The sequence below is a fragment of the Xyrauchen texanus genome, chromosome 19, assembly GCF_025860055.1.
Source record: "Xyrauchen texanus isolate HMW12.3.18 chromosome 19, RBS_HiC_50CHRs, whole genome shotgun sequence".
Classification (NCBI taxonomy): domain Eukaryota; kingdom Metazoa; phylum Chordata; class Actinopteri; order Cypriniformes; family Catostomidae; genus Xyrauchen; species Xyrauchen texanus.
Window position 1 is genome coordinate 38365427 of NC_068294.1, and position 16334 is coordinate 38381760.

General features: G+C 37.3%; 1 protein-coding gene across 1 annotated transcript in view; it reads left to right on the forward strand.

Annotated features, from left to right (window-relative positions):
• Window positions 1–16334, forward strand: part of LOC127659551 (fibroblast growth factor receptor-like 1) — a 102314-nt gene that overhangs the window by 44331 nt on the left and 41649 nt on the right. The window lies entirely within an intron of this gene.

Here is a 16334-nt window from a genome sequence, read left to right on the forward strand (position 1 = left end):
TTTAGAGGGCTGAATGAGCACACTGGCCAATTGCCAAATTAATCTGGGCCTAATTTGGCTGCGTTCCACAGTGTGATCCAACCGCCCACATGAGGAGGGGCTCTGGGCCAGTCTTGTGATCTCACCAGCCCCCTTACAGACTTTTTGAGGACATGAACCCTACTGTAAATGCATTCATCAGAGATGGTACACTGTCGCAAAACAGCAAATCACGTAACTTCAAATAGCACAATGATCAACTCTGCCCTCTGGGTGTAGCCAACTTAAACTTTAAGGAAGATAATGTAAAACCAGTGTGGTATTTTGGGACTGAAATAAAGCATCCATTTAAAGCAATGCCAAGTCTAAATGGAGTGGAGTGCCTCTTTCAGGGTGAGTTTTATATTAGCTGGACAAAGTTAATGATCCTTTTATTTGCCTCTCAGATGAGCCCTATGTAATGCAAGACAATGGAGCTAAATTACGGGAATCGAGAACATCCTCGACAGTGAATGAACTGATTGTTTTGTAGCATACAGTGAATCATTAGTGATGCTGACCCCTGCATGTGCATCTTGTAGACTACTGACTACATGAACATGTTCTCTGCTGAAGTGTGCATAAAATCCAGCCCTATTGAGTCCCCAGACAAATAACTGGGTGTAGAAAATTCTACACCCAGAAAATTCGCCCTGTTAATTATTGCATTACACAAGGACAATGTGTATAATATTTGTCAAAGTACGCGTGCTAATTTATAATCCTCTCTGATTTAATATCTTACTCGTATATAAATTAGGACAAAGGAAAGCTGAATCAAGCAGAGATTTTGCCTTCCACTTGGTGTGAATAGTTCAGTTGCAAATTTTTTTTTGAGATTTCGACTGCAGTTTGTGTCATTTTTGTGTTGCTAAACTTTGAGGCCTTTTTACATTGAGCGACATATATATTCATATTTAATTAGCCTTTATTATCATATAGTTGTTTATACCTGGAGGCCAAAAATATCAACAGCTCGACATCCTGAATGATGGTACCTGACACATGACCCAGCTTGTATCTCATTGGTTGATGAGTATTTTTGCAGAACGAACACAAAAATCAACCTTTGCTCCGAGAAAACATTGGATCATTAAACATGCACATTTGTATACTGTGTGCTAAGATTTCCATAGCGAATAATTTAAAATTGTAAGAAATTTAATTCTGAAAATGTACCCTTAGTTTGAATTTTGATTAGGTCTGCACTTCAAGATGTTTAGCATAGAACAAAGAAATTAACCAAAGTAATTTAAGGATGAAAATAATCATAAAAACTTCAAAGTAAGAACAATGTTTAAAATCTATCCCTTCTCCTCCTACTCTAGTTCAAAAACTACAGCATTAATAGTCCGAGGAGAATCAAAGCACGGAAATTGAGAGGAAGAAAATGAGCGTGTATAAAGTCTTCTGATGATTAAGCATGAATGAGAAGTTTCTCTGCAGCTGATAGCAATAATTGGACAACTGAATTTTGAACGGATGGGTGTAGGGGGATGGGAGGCAACTGCCAAAATGACCTCAGTTAAGCAGCTGCATCCAGTGTGCTGGGAAGCCCAAGATGTGCCAGGATGGCTTTGATGCACGGCAACCGTCTCCGCCATGCTTTTCAGACAAGCCCTTGAACTTGGACTTGTTTCCTAATCTCTTTGCTGGCACATCCCACCTTTATATATAATTCAAGCCTTGCCAGTTCAGATCGAGCTGTAGTTGGATTGGTGTTAAGTTGTTTAAAGTTCTTTAAAAAACCCACAGTTTATATTTATGTCAAGCAAATAATGATTTTTAAAGGAGAAAGTCAACTAAAAATTAAAATGTAATCATAATTTACCCACCATCGTTCAGAAATGTTCACAAGACTTTCATCTGAAGTCTGAATCAAGTCTGAAGTCTTTAAGCTGGAGTCTGAGTCAAGTCTGAAGTCTTTTACCCAGGAGTCCAAGTCAAGTCTCAAGTCTTTTGTCATGAGTCTCAAGTCACGATACATCTCTTACATCTTTCATTACTTTTTTCCCCTCCCCTTTTCTCCCCAATTTGGAATGCCCAATTCCCAATGCGCTCTATGTCCTTGTGGTGGCGTAGTGACTCGCCTCAATCCAGGTGGCGGAGGACGAATCTCAGTTCCCAATGTCTGAGACCGTCAATCTGTGCATCTTCTCACTTGGCATGTTGAGTGCATTACCGCGGAGACATAGCGTGAGTGGAGGCTTCACGCTATTCTCCACGGCATCAACGCACAACTCACCACATGCTCCGCCATTTACCCATTACATTACATCAAAACTGCTGTTTCAGCTGTATAGTGACTACTCAAAGACAGCGTTGCACTTCAAAAATATAAAATTTGACTAGGTCTTTGCTGTGAGTGTGCTGCAATTAGGGTGCATGATAAGGCCTCCATGACTGAATACCCTCTCAACTGGTGTACAGGTTGCAGGTATTGCCAGGACCCTCATGCCCAAATAATAAAGCCGTGGGAAGTCCTTCTTATGCCTTCTCCAGAAGTTCAAGCAGTCAAATTCATCTGTGTCAGATGCTGTCTTGATGTATGCATTGAGTTCTGTCATACAACTGCTGGTTATGTGCTTTTTTTTGCCTTTTCTTGTGGTAGCCCATTAAAAGTTGTGAAGCCTTAGCTGGAGGTTCCTCCTCGTGCCACCAAAACAGCACCAACCCATTTCTCAGAATAGCTTTCTGAGATGCTGTTCTTCTCACCACAATTGTATAGAGCATTTATATGAGTTACCATTGCCTTTTTCAGTTCGAACCAGTCTGGCCATTCTCTGTTGACCTCTCTCATCAACAAAGCATTTCTGTCCACAGAACTGCCCCTCACTGGAGGTTTTTTGTTTTTGGCACCATTCTGAGTAAATTCTAGAGACTGTTGTGTGTGAAAATTCCAGGAGATCAACAGTTACAGAAATACTCAAACTAGCCCATCTGGTAATATAATTGTGGTTATATTAATCACATCCTGCTTTACATCTGTGGCTTCTAGGACATTGTGGTCAAGCCAGAAGAGGCAGAAGGTAGGGTCCAGTAGTGCAGATAACATGTAGAGTGTTTCTCCAAAGGGTTCTCCTGGACGCTGAGCTGACTCCTCCATTCTGACATTCACAAGCATCCCCTTGAAACAATGCTTAAGTGAACTCTGAAGTTAACTCCCTGGTGAGGTGACTATTAAGGGACTGAACACAGGGAAGAGGTGTACTTATTGTAAACAATTATTCCCCTTGGGTAAGGTCAGTGGCTTGAAGAAACGGTCCCAACATGTCAACAATTTCCTTCAGCTGGCTCATTTCTCTGGGTAAATGGCACAGTTCTTTATGCCCTTGGGTTTCTAGAGTGATGAGCTTTTGGCCATCTAGTAGAGTGACTGCCTCCACAAGATGTAATACGGAATTCCGTCTGACTGACGTGGCAGAAGAGATTCTTAGATTTCCTCCATATTCTGCCACAAACGCTTCCTTCAACCCGCAGAATGGGTGAAAAAGGCTGCAGAATATAGTCAACTTTGCCATTGCATGGTTCAATAAATTTTTCTCTTTTAATCCATCACGAACATCTAGCTGAAGTGTGTGTGCAAAACACTGAAGGCACTTTTTTCGGCATGGATTCCACATCAACTTGGTCATTCTCTCTTACCCCTTCCCATAGGCTTGGATTATCTAGCTCGTCTTCCACACTCTCAGTTAAGGCTACCATCAGGAAACACACAGTGAATGCCTTCTTTATATAAGCCACATCATCACAGATGATATAATCAATCTTGTGTTTCACTTAACATTTTTTGTAGATCTGTTCAAACTTATCACTGATTCTTTCTCCTGTATGAGACCCAGTGAACCTGTCACAGCTTAAGAGAAGAGACTGTTGGACTGATCTCCGAGTCTAACTCCATGAAATGGGCTTTCACCCCCAAAAAGTCACGCATGGTCTTGTCAATCCATATGTCAACTGTCACAGAAACAGAGTCGGTCTTCTCCAGTCTGGACTTTATATTGTCCTCCTTGCCTGCTGCAATTTCACTTAAATGTCTAGTCACTGTGCTATGCTCACTGGGCAATATTTTTCTTCTACAACTGTCATGAATCTCCTAAAGCTTGGATTCTCCACCAAAGATAGGGGGCCCTTTATGAAATGATGAGGTCCTTAATGATCGACTCATTCATGGATTTTTGCTGCTCTGTCTGGAGCTGACACTGGCTGCTCTATCTTTGGTGTCATTGTATTCTCTGAACCTGAAAATAAACATGAAATTCTATATTGACTATTTTAATAAACCAAGTAATTTGATTACATTTTATATTGTGATTTCACTGACTTCATTAACTTAACCTGTATTGTTCTTTTGTAATAGGTGCCATAGTTTATCACACTGTCAGTTCGACAAGGCTCAGAACAAGCACACATGCAATGCAATATGACATGCAGTGTAATTCCATACCATTATTTATATTTTAAAATGCCAGCTGTTTTAGGTCGACATAAAACTGTAAGCGTGCTGATTGTTATTACTCTCCCCTTATCCTTCCCCTGCGTCAAGTGTAGTGTCTGTGCGATGTAGCAACAGCCAATAGTATGCAACTTACTACACACACTACTACTATGCAAAACTGATTCTAATATACTGAAGTGTTCTCAGCTGTTTGGTCAAGAGACACTAAAATATGGGACAAACTGCATTAACACATCTCTCTGCATGGTTCTTTAAGATTACCAACCAGAGGTTGTGTCAACCATTAAAAATGTAATTTAAACCTAGCGTGTTCTTTTATAACATGCTAGAGAGAGAGAGAGTGAGCTAGAGAAAAGAGAGGGTGAAGTTGCATATTCATATATAATTCGAAAAGACAAATGAAATAACACACTAGGTTTAAATTCAATTTTTAATGGTTAACGCAACGTCAGGTTTGCAATCTTAATGAGCCATGTTGCTACACCACCCACCATTTGCCTACTCACCCAACGCATGGTTCTAGCCATTTCCAACCACCAATTTTGAGGTTTTTGCCAATCTCTGGGCTTGTATTTATTTAGAATTAAACATCTTTACATTCATAGAAGTTTTGTAGCATACAGTGGATCATTAGTGATGTCGACCCCTGCATGTGCATCTGCTGGAGCAGACCGCGGGTGAAATACGGCCTCCACATTGTTTAGTCTTTATCCTAAAATCGTATTTTATTGGATTTTACATTTATCTTGCATTGGGAACTAACGTGCCTCCAGAATGCTCAAGGTTGCCAGATAAAAGATGCAAACCCCCCCAATTAGAGATTTATACTTGTGCAAATTGGAAGTATTCTGCATAATTTTATACTTATTTTGTGCAATCTGGCAACCATGCATGGGAGTGTGCTCTTTCTAGCTCTCGCTTTCCCCTTCGAACAAACTTTTATAAATATATTATAACTAAATATATATTTGATAAATATTCTTCTGCTCAAGGAAAAGTGTTATACTTTGGGTTCATTGTTGAAACTGCTTGTGCTGTTTGGTGCGACTAAGTTTGCAGGCAAACCTTCTCAGTGATGAATTTAGACAAACATAGATATCAGCATCATTGACAGACAGAGGGGTAATCATTGACACATGACCAAATGCAAGCGAGAGACAAATATGTATTTTTTATTAGTGTAGTTTATAAATGTTGAAGTCCCCTCGCACCTGTATTTTAATCTAACTCTTGCAGTAATAATTTATCATAGTCATGCAGCCTGTTTTATTCAGTTGTTTGCTAAATGGAAAGCCAAACCATTAGCAGACAATCTATTGACGAGACCCACATCATGACCCTTTTAGCATGTATACGCGTAATGTTTTGAGAAAAAAATAAGTAAACTGGCCTGCTTTGCAACTAACATTAAATGCTCTATCATTTTCAAAAAAAGTTTTTTATTAAAACAGAAGTAGAAGTAGAGATGGCAAAATAAATAATTTTATAGTAAGCTCAGCCTTTATTAAATTTTTTAATGCCTGATAGAAAATACCTTTGTAGAGCAATACAATACTTTAGGCAATTGCAGAATAGTCCTATTAGTTTCAGATACACTTCAGAAATTGAGGGCACAAATATTTCTGGGCTTAAAAAGATACAAGAATTAAATCAATGTGCAATGTTGTATCTCAAAAGGAGTACAATGTTGCCCCCTTTGCACTACTTAAAGCACGATGTAGCCCCTGTACCAAAATAGTTTCCCACCCCTGTACTACAGTACTGACTACATAAACTTGTTCTCTGCGGAAGTGTGCATAAAATCCAGTCTTGTTGAGTCCCCAGACTGATAATCGGGCTTGGAAAATTATTTTCTTTTGCCCCTGTTAATTATTGCATTACACAAGGACAATGTGTGTAATATTTGTCAAAGTACGCGTGGTAATTTATAATCCTCTCTGATTTAATATCTTACTCGTATATAAATTAGGACAAAGGGAAGCTGAATCAAAGAACTGTTGTGTAGTTTTCTCAGAGATTGATAAACACTTTGCATTCCAAATGTGGTGTGTTCAGTTGCAAAAAATAATTTCCGATTTTCCTCTGCGGTTCATTTTATTTGTCACATCACTTAATGTAAAAAGTTTTGATTTAGAATGATTTGAGGCCTTTTTACATACAAGTGATATGAGAAGAAATTACATGAAATGCAGGAAAAATTCCTTTAAATATCTAATATGTGCTTTTTGTCATGGTTCTTATCATATCAACCACCAAATTTGAGGTTTCCGCCAATCTCTGGGCTTGTCTTTTATTTATAATTCAAAAATGTATATTCATAGATGTCATATTGTTTGCAATTTGCTATGGCTTTTAAATATGATTCCCCTAGTGGAATACATTTATTAGATGTTATAACATCCACGTTATGGTGTTTAAATGGATTTGCGTATTGTAAAATAAATTGGAGTCGTATTTTCTTTTGTGGAGTGATGAACAGTAAAAAGGAGGATGAAGAGTGATCCATTTCTTCCTCATAATGCTTTTGTGGTTTCAGTGATTTGTTTAGGACACTTAAAGTTTTGCCTTTTATTGTTCTGTTTGCATTTGAAGAATATAGACACCTTTTTCTTATTACGGCTGCCGCCATCTCCGTCATCGCAGACCATGTTTTATTTGGATAAATATTTTCACAGTTTTCCTTTCCAACTTTATTATATTTGATGGCACCAAAGTACTACACAGAAGCCAGAATTCTGAATTAGATGAGCTGTGAGGAAAATAGATATTCCCTTATATTTTTCCTCTTTTTATGATCTTATATTTTCAAGTTTGTTTGATTTGCTTCATGTGGCTCTTATTTTTTTTCTTTATTTTTTTTACTCCATTTGAAACCTCAAATTCAGGTCAACATCAAGGCAATTTCTAAAACCACTAATTCACCCCCACTTCCAGATCCAGTTCTTTTAGTTAATAGACCTGACCGTGATAAATACTGAGGCTTGTGTTCACACTTGGCAGGTTTGGTTAGATTAAAACGAACTCTGGTGCGATTGCTCTGTTAGTGCGGTTCATGTGTACAAGTGTGAACGCTGTCACCCAAACCTTGAAAGGTGGGTCTCGGTCCGCTTCCAAACGAATTGGTTCGATTGATATATGAACGCAACATGGACCAAAGATGTCTAAATGCCAAAAAAACAGGCAGTAATTTGCCTAATACTGACCTCAAGCATACCTGGTTCTTCTCATTATAGGAGCTATTTTTCCCATTACAGTTCGGTACTGGCGTCGGAACCGCCGTCAGCTGTCCTAGTAGCATATATTTGTTTGTGTCTACAACGGAGGAATTCCTGGCGTTGTTTTGACTCCTACCTTTACACATTTTATTAACAATTTGTTTGTTCTCAGCTGGTAAAAATACCACCATATATACACATATATACATCCAACGAGTGCATTTAGCCAGCATTGTTTTGGATGTTCGGTAAGTTCCGTCCAAAAATATACGTCATAAAACTGTCCAATCAGGTCGTGACTTTTCCCTGATGCCTTTGGTTTTCTATCGTTAGGTTCGGTGTTAAAAATGCCAGTGTGAAAGCTAAACGAATCAGAACTAAATGTATCATTTTCATTTTTGGTCCGGACCAAGAGAACCGAACTACAAGTGTGAACACGCCTTAAGACTACAGATCTTAGATCAGACCCTTCCATTAATAATCAGTCTTGCCACTGTGTTAAAAACAAAACCGAGTCTGCTGAGGCCGTGGTTGAGTTGTTACGCATTAAGCTGTTGTACTTATGTGGATGACGCATGCATGTTCAAATACAGTTTTCAACATTTCCCAAACCTGTTCCTCACATTTTCACATCATTATGTGTCAAAAGAGTAAAATTTGAAAGGCTGAGCGCTCGACGGAACAACATACAGCAAAACGGCGTATACCCTTGCCTTAAGTATTAATAACTGTAATATAGATGCTTACCTTAGCAAGTACAAAATTAAATTGAATAAAATTAAAATAAATTATATAAAATATAATTAAAATAAAAAAACGTTTTTTTTTTTATTTATTTTATTTTATTTGTTATTTTATTTTAACTAATTTTGGTTCACTTCAGAAAGAGCATTGTGAGATCATGCTTTTTCCAAATCTAAACATTATCTTCATCCCAGACCCTTGTTTTCATCAGGTTCAGTCATCATTTAGTCCGGCTCTTTTGCGTAATAGAACAACATGTGTAGTCTGTTTCTGTCCTGTGCGGCTTTATGATCAAATGTCGCTGTGAGGACTGGAGACCTGTGTTGATAGGACTCATTAGTGGCTTTGCCCTTCATCAAACCAGATGGGAAACTCATTACTAGCCATCTATCATGGAAAGCTCTGGCTTTTGAGAAGCTCTCTCTCTCTCTCTCTCTCCTCACAGACTCAAACCATGTTTCCTGTCAACTGGGACTGCTATGATTCTTTTTCCTCCCATAGTGCCTACACCCCCTCATTCACTGCTAGCTCGGCATTCAAAGATTTATTCTTCCGTGCACTGCTGCAGTATCCATATTTATTGACTTTTTGTTTTGTAACATTTGTATTATGGCAGCAGATGCGTCATTGGCAGAGATAATGAGAAGAGAAGTAGCTTTCAGAGCGCCAATGGAACATAGTCATATTATGATGGGGAAAAAAGAAAACAATCACAGATAGAAAGAACAGATCTGTGTTGTACAGTAAACATGTCTAAACAAAATTACATAAAATATTAAAAGGTCACCCAAAAATGAAAGTTCTGTCATCATTTTACACCCTTATGTTGTTCCAAACCTTTATGACTTCCTTTCTTCCTTGCAACTCAAAAAGTGATGTTGGGAAGAATGACTCACTTTCATTGTATGGGGAAAAGCATTGAAAGTGAATGGTGACTGAGGCTAACATTCTGCCTAACATCTCCTTTTGGATTTCACATAAAAAAGAAAGTCATATGGGTTTGAAACAACATGAGGATGAGTAAATAATGATAGAATATTCTATTTTGGTTAAACTATCCCTTCAATATCAATGCAGTTTTGGTTCTTTAGTAAATGTATTTTCTATTTTGGAATTTTAGTCCATTAGCTTTGAAGCCTAAAAGTTGACAAAATGATATTTTAGCAAATATATGAACTTAAAATGTACAGTCTTTTATCTTCTGTGAAAATTAAAGAATATATATATATATATAGATGACACATCTTGCACTGCACAGATTATTGTCCAATCAGATTCTCTCTAGAAAACAAGACAAAAATACTGATTTAGAACATGTTTTTGTGCAGTGATTATATTGGTTTCAATACCCTGTTCCTGGTTGTTGTGTTGTTTTGGCCCTCACCTGCATAAACTAACTATATAAAGAAAAACAATATGTTGCAGATTGAGATTTATCGTGCGTTTGCAATGACAGTGCAGACATGATTGCGGAATTGAGACATGTAGGAAGCTGCTGGGAAGTGGCTAGTGATTTATAGTGATTTGTGGAGTTTGTTCAGGCCCTAGAAGCTGCTGTTCAGCCAACATCTGGTAGTGATCGGCGAGTAGGAAAACTAGTAGTTTGAGACATCTGCTGATATCTATGCAGTGTTTCCCTATGGATTTCAGGAGGTCCTATCATGGTCAAACTGGCAGTGGGTGTGTGAAACATTATTTGCGAAAGACTTTAAAGGATTAGTTCACCCAAAAAATTTAAATTCGGCCATCATTTGCATCATCTATGGCTGGGAATCGCCAGCCACTTCACAATATGATATATATTACGATACACATCTCACAATTCAATACATCGCGATACATCACAATATCATGATTCAATTTCAAATCATTTCGGTATATTTTAATTATAATTGAAATTTTGCTTGCATACAATATGAAAGAAATTCTCTTTCAGCTAATGCTGTTATTATTCATACAGGGGACCTTCTAACTACAGAAGTATACATTTTACAAATTGTATTTTATCATACATTTTTCATCATTTTGGTCACTTTTTTATAAATGTCCACATATTCTGCAAATATGTCTTGAAATTGCATATATTAAATTGCATATACAATATATATTTTGTTACATGTTTGTTGTGTACATGCCTAGTTTGTACTATTTACAATTATTTACACTGACATGTAGAACAACTTCTAAAATGGTACTGTCTCTTTAAGACCAGTGGCTGTGTTTGTGGAATGGCTACTTTACAGCATCTGAGCTATGCGTGAGTAGAATTAAATGTTTCTTTTGATGTATTTGATCAATCAGTGATGGTAGCAAACAAAATTGCATTAAAAGAGATGTCAAATGGATTGCGTGCAGCGTGGTTATTGTCTTTGGAGAGACATTTAACAGAAAGAGTCAAAGGGTCATGCAGGGAAAAGATCTCAGTGCTGAACTTCTTCGCCACTACACTACTCAAACACTGGTGAGTGGAATCTGAAAAATTGCCAGCCAGTTGCAAATCAAACCTTTTTAGTCACGTATGCAAGTGATTTAGGGTGAGGATTGCTGATAGAATGAAAAAGCCATCTATGGATTTTTTTTTATCAACATCATGATTCTTCAAATGAAGATATGAAAATCTATATTTTTGCTCAGCCCAAGAGCCAAATGAGTTTGCATTTATTTAGACAGCCTGCTTCTTTATTGAAATGCTGGAGATAAAATATTGCTATATATATATATATATATATATATATATATATATATATATATATATATATATATATATAAACCTCGCTTCAATCCGGGTGGCAGAGGACGCCTCTCCTCGTCTGAGACCGTCAATCCATGCATCTTAACTCGTGGCTTGTTGAGCACGTTACCGCGGAGACATAGCGCGTGTGGAGGCTTCACGCTATTCTCTGCGGCATCCATGCACAACTCGCCACGCACCCAACCGAGAGCGAGAACCACACTTTATAGTGACCACGAGGAGGCTACCCCATGTGACTCTACCCTCCCTAGCAACCAGGCCAATTTGGTTGCTTAGGATACGTGGCTGGAGTCACCCAGCATGCTCTGGATTCAAACTCGTGACTCCAAGGGTGGTAGTCAGCATCTTTATTCGCTGAGCTACCCAGGCCCCCGCAATATATCAATATTTGATTATATCAAAACAGCCCTATTCCAAATCCTTATGACTTACTTTCCTCTGTGAAATATTAAAGGAGAAATGTAGCATACGTTTTGTGCTGCTACTTTCCATACAATAAAAAAAGTGCATTGGGACCAGGGGCTATAGAAGGAAGGCACCATAAAAGCATCTTAAAAGTAGACCATATTCAAATGTTTCTCATCCATATGAAAGCATTGTGTGAGGAACAGACTGAAAAGCCATTATTCACTAAGTCATATGGATTTGGAACATCATGAGGGTAAGTAATTGATGGCAGAATTGGCATTTTTAAGTTCAGTCACACAGCAAGAATAAAAGTGTTAAATCCTTGAGTGTTTTATAGAGTATGAAGCCAATTTCTGAGCTGTGAATTAATTGAGTAAAAAAAATATGACAAGAACATACCGTTCTCACTGTAATCTATGGTCTTCATGCACACCAAGTGACGCGAGTGTCAGATTCCACTACTGACTTGAGGCTGAAATAAAATAAAATGGATTGAATAGCTGCCTTCATAGACATCTGAAATAAATGATTAGATACTGAATGAAATTCAAAGAGAAAGAAGGCATGTATTTGTGTCTCATCCTCAATCATCTGTCTTGAAAAATAAAGCGATGTTACAGTTCTCAAACAGCAGGTCTCTCTCAGATTACATTTGTTTGACTTATTAGAAATATTGTGAGTCTTGGTTACTTAAGGGCTTTTATAATAACTGAAAAACTAGATTTAAGGGTTTGACAGATAAATTGATTTTCTGCTTCTTAATCTTTGTAAAATAACAACTAAACCTCAGTCTTGCACAAAGAAGGATGCTATGCGTGAATTATGGGTAAAGGATTGTTGAGAGAAAAGGTATAGACTGCAAAGGCATTATCCAATATTTTCAGCTGCCGTTATTCTGTACTCCATTAATCATATCTCTAAAACATTTGAATCTAAGTGAAAAAAGTATTTAAAAAAAAGAGAAAGATGAAAATACAAGACCAAATACAATGTGGCGGAATTAATAAATGACTCATTCCATAAAGCAACAGATAATGTAATTGAATCAGTCTTGAATTTGTGTCTTTTAATTTGTTTACTTTTCAGAAAATACAGCTACTCTCTTTTATGCTCTAAGGGGCTGTACACACCAAGCATGTTTTGTTAACCTACATTAGGTTATTAAGTAGCAAGCTAACATTTGCTAATGTGACTAGCAAAAACTCACAACAGCTTGCTGTGTTTTTAATTTTTATATTTATTGCAACTTGTGCAGGAGTGCAGCAATTTTAAAGCTGCATACACACTGCCAGCGACTTTGTCGCTTCAGGTCGCCAGTGGCTGGCGGTGAAGTCGCTAGTGGGCGTTCCACTACTGGTTGCCTAGTAACATTCATAAATGAAACGGCACTGTTTAATTGCAATCAATATTAATACAATTAATATAATTATTAATATAATTATAAAAATATTAGTAAGTTATTAATATGACACGTTTATTCACAATATCTGATCATTTATATGGTTTTGTTTGCTGTCATACATGTAACACATCTTCAAAACTAATAATTTAATAGTTAATTTTACAGACTATTTGATTATATAAACCTACTTTTAATCCCCGCGATCTCAGATGCACCTTTCCACGCAGTATTTTTCGAAATAATGTCCTTGTACGTGGGAAGAGACATATCATATAGCACTGGAAAATTGCTAACAGCAAGAATTAGCCTTTCATCCATCTTTCCGTTACTGCAGGAGCTGAGAGAGAGTGTGTACGCAGCTTAAGACACTAAAAACTACTCGAGTAAGAGTAAAAGAGTAGCTCATTTAAAAGTACTCATGAGTAGTGCGTATTGAGTACTGAGTTATGAAAGCTACGGTATGCCCCTTTATAATAAAAAACTTGATGCTGCAATATAATAATATAGCACACATACCATAATTTACATTACCTATTATAGCTGTTTGCCAGATGGAATAAAAAATATAGGTACGTTATAGGTGTTTGTGATTGACAACTTTTAGAATGCATCACTTATCTATGATACTGTAAACACTACATTAATCTGATCTTAAACAATTTAAGGGCGATACGTTTACAGACATGAAAAGATGAAAATCTTATTTTCAATATCATAATGTATGAAACAATTACATTAAAGTCAGTTTACGTTTAGGGTCTAAATTTCCCTTAATGCCGACTGAGAGAGTTATTGTTGTGCATAAAACATGTTCAAACAATGCAAGGAATGCAAATGCAAAAAAAAGATTTAGTCACCCTTATGTCCATGACTTTCTTTCATCTGCAGAACACAAATTAAGATTTTTAGAAGAATATTTCAGATCTTTTGGTCCATACAATGCAAGTGAATGGGTGCAAAAATTTTGAAGCTCCAAAAAGCATAAAAGTAGCCTAATCCATGTGACTCCAGTGGTTAAATCCATGTCTTCAGAAGAGATATGATAGGTGTGGGAGAGAAACAGATACATTTTTAAGTTATTTTTTACAATAAATCCTCCTCTGCTGTGGTTTTTTCAGCATCTCGGGTTTTCAAGGCACTATGTCAAGACAATAGAACTTCATCTTTATTTACGATTTGATGTGCCTGAATTTGGTCCTGTGACAGAGTCTATGAAATCTAAAATGAGTTATGGTTGTGCTTATAACTTTTTTGATGAATTGTCTGTGATGGAAGTCTTCAAGGGTTGTAATGTGAGAAAAAGCCCTGGTCCAGATAAAATCGGAGGGCGTCTGATTAAGGTCTGTGCAGAACAATTGGCACCAGTGTTTTGTAATATCTTTCAAATATCACTTGCCCTCCAGAGAGTTCCAAAACTTTGGAAGGAAGCCACTGTAGTGCCAGTGCCGAAAACTACACATGCTGTAACATTAAATGACCTTAGGCCAATAGCATTAACATCCCTTATAATGAAATGCAAGATAGGTTAATTACTAATTTTGGTCTTGATCTTAACTTGGTAGGTTGGGTCTTAGATTTTTTAACTGAACGAACTCAAAGAGTGCGAGTAAATGGTAGTCTCTCAGCCCCCCTGGTAACATCTACAGGTTCTCCTCAAGGATGTGTCTTGTCTCATTTATTGTATATTTTATATACAAATGATTGTATAAGTAAACATAAAAATAGGCATTTTTTAAAATTCGCAGACGACACAGTCATTGTGAGTCTTCTAGAAGACAATGAAATCTGCCATGGTCCAGTGGTTGATGATTTCATAAAATGGTGTGATGATGCCTGTTTGCAGCTCAATGTATCCAAGACAAAAGACATGAGTATTGACTTCAGAACACAAACACATCCTTCCCAAGACACATTTATTTTGAACAAGAAGGTGGAATGTGTGGAAAGCTATAAATATCTGGGGACAATTATTGATAAAAGATTGCGGTTTGACTTGAACACAGAGGCCCTGTGTAAAAAGGGACAGCAGCGCATTTATTGTCTTAGAAAATTGAGATCATTTAATATAGACAAGACACTGATGGAACTGTTCTATAAGTCTTATATAGAGCCAGTGTTGTCCTTTTCCATTAGCTGCTGGTTTGGAAATCTTAGTGTGAAATACAAAAATGCACTAAATAAATTAGTCAGAAACAGTGGGCAGATCATAGTCAAAGAGCAAAGATGCTTGACAGGTCTGTTCAACAGAAATGTTTTGAGTCGAGCACACTCTGTGATTTTTAGACAGTGAACACTTCTTATACCCAGAGTTCTCCATGCTGCCCTCAGTTCGTCGTTATCGATTACCAAAGATTAAAAATAATCGATATAAATTCTCCTTTGTTCCGAGTGCAATTAGACTACTAAATAAGTCTTAAAGGTATTTATTAAGGGTTTTTATTTATTTTTTTTATTCTATATTTTATGTATTTATTGTATTTGAAATCCTTAATGTGTATTGTTATTGCTATTATGATGTAATTGTATGTGTCAATTTGTGTCTGTTTATCTGTGCTGCACCCAAATTGCCCATAAGGGATCTTAATAAAGCTTGACTTGACTTGATCTTTTAAAAACGCATCTCGAGACACCTGGATTCGTTGCTTTTTTACTCAAGAACGTTTTTGATCTGAACAGCCCCTAAAGCTGTTATTTCATGGGGAATAGGGTGCTTCTCTGTTGTGAACTGTTCCTGCTTCATTAAAAAAAGTGTGCCTACTACACTATTGCATAGTAGGTTTAGCTATTATGCCACCCATAGCTGGAACCAGCTTCCAGAAGAGGTTAGATGTGCCCCAACAGTAGCCACATTTGAAAAACACGTCTATTTAGCTGTGCATTTTCTGACTGAGTATTGTGTTGCATGCTTTTGTCTTTCTTTCATTTAAATTATTTTGTATCTCATCGACTTGTGAAGCCTATTGAACCTACAGAGACCAATCAGTAAATTCTCTCTCATTTGATTATTGCAAAACCTAACTCTTGAGTTTTTATTCTTCAATATCCATATTGTCCCAAGACCCCCCAACCCCCCCCCCGCACTCTGTACCGAGAGTGGGCGGGAGCGGTTCTGACAGTCCACGCTTATCTTCTAGTCCTCACTTGAAGTCTTTATTAAGAATCTAGCAGTGGCTAGATATCACACTCGGATGTAGTGGTATCTTGATTAGAATGTGAGGATGTCCTTGTGACATCGGAAACATCCACAGAAGGATGGAGCAAATAATAGTCACACTTTGGGAAAGCCTCGTCTCTCTCTTGATGTCTCCACTCAGACAGGGGTGCCACAAGTTTCTT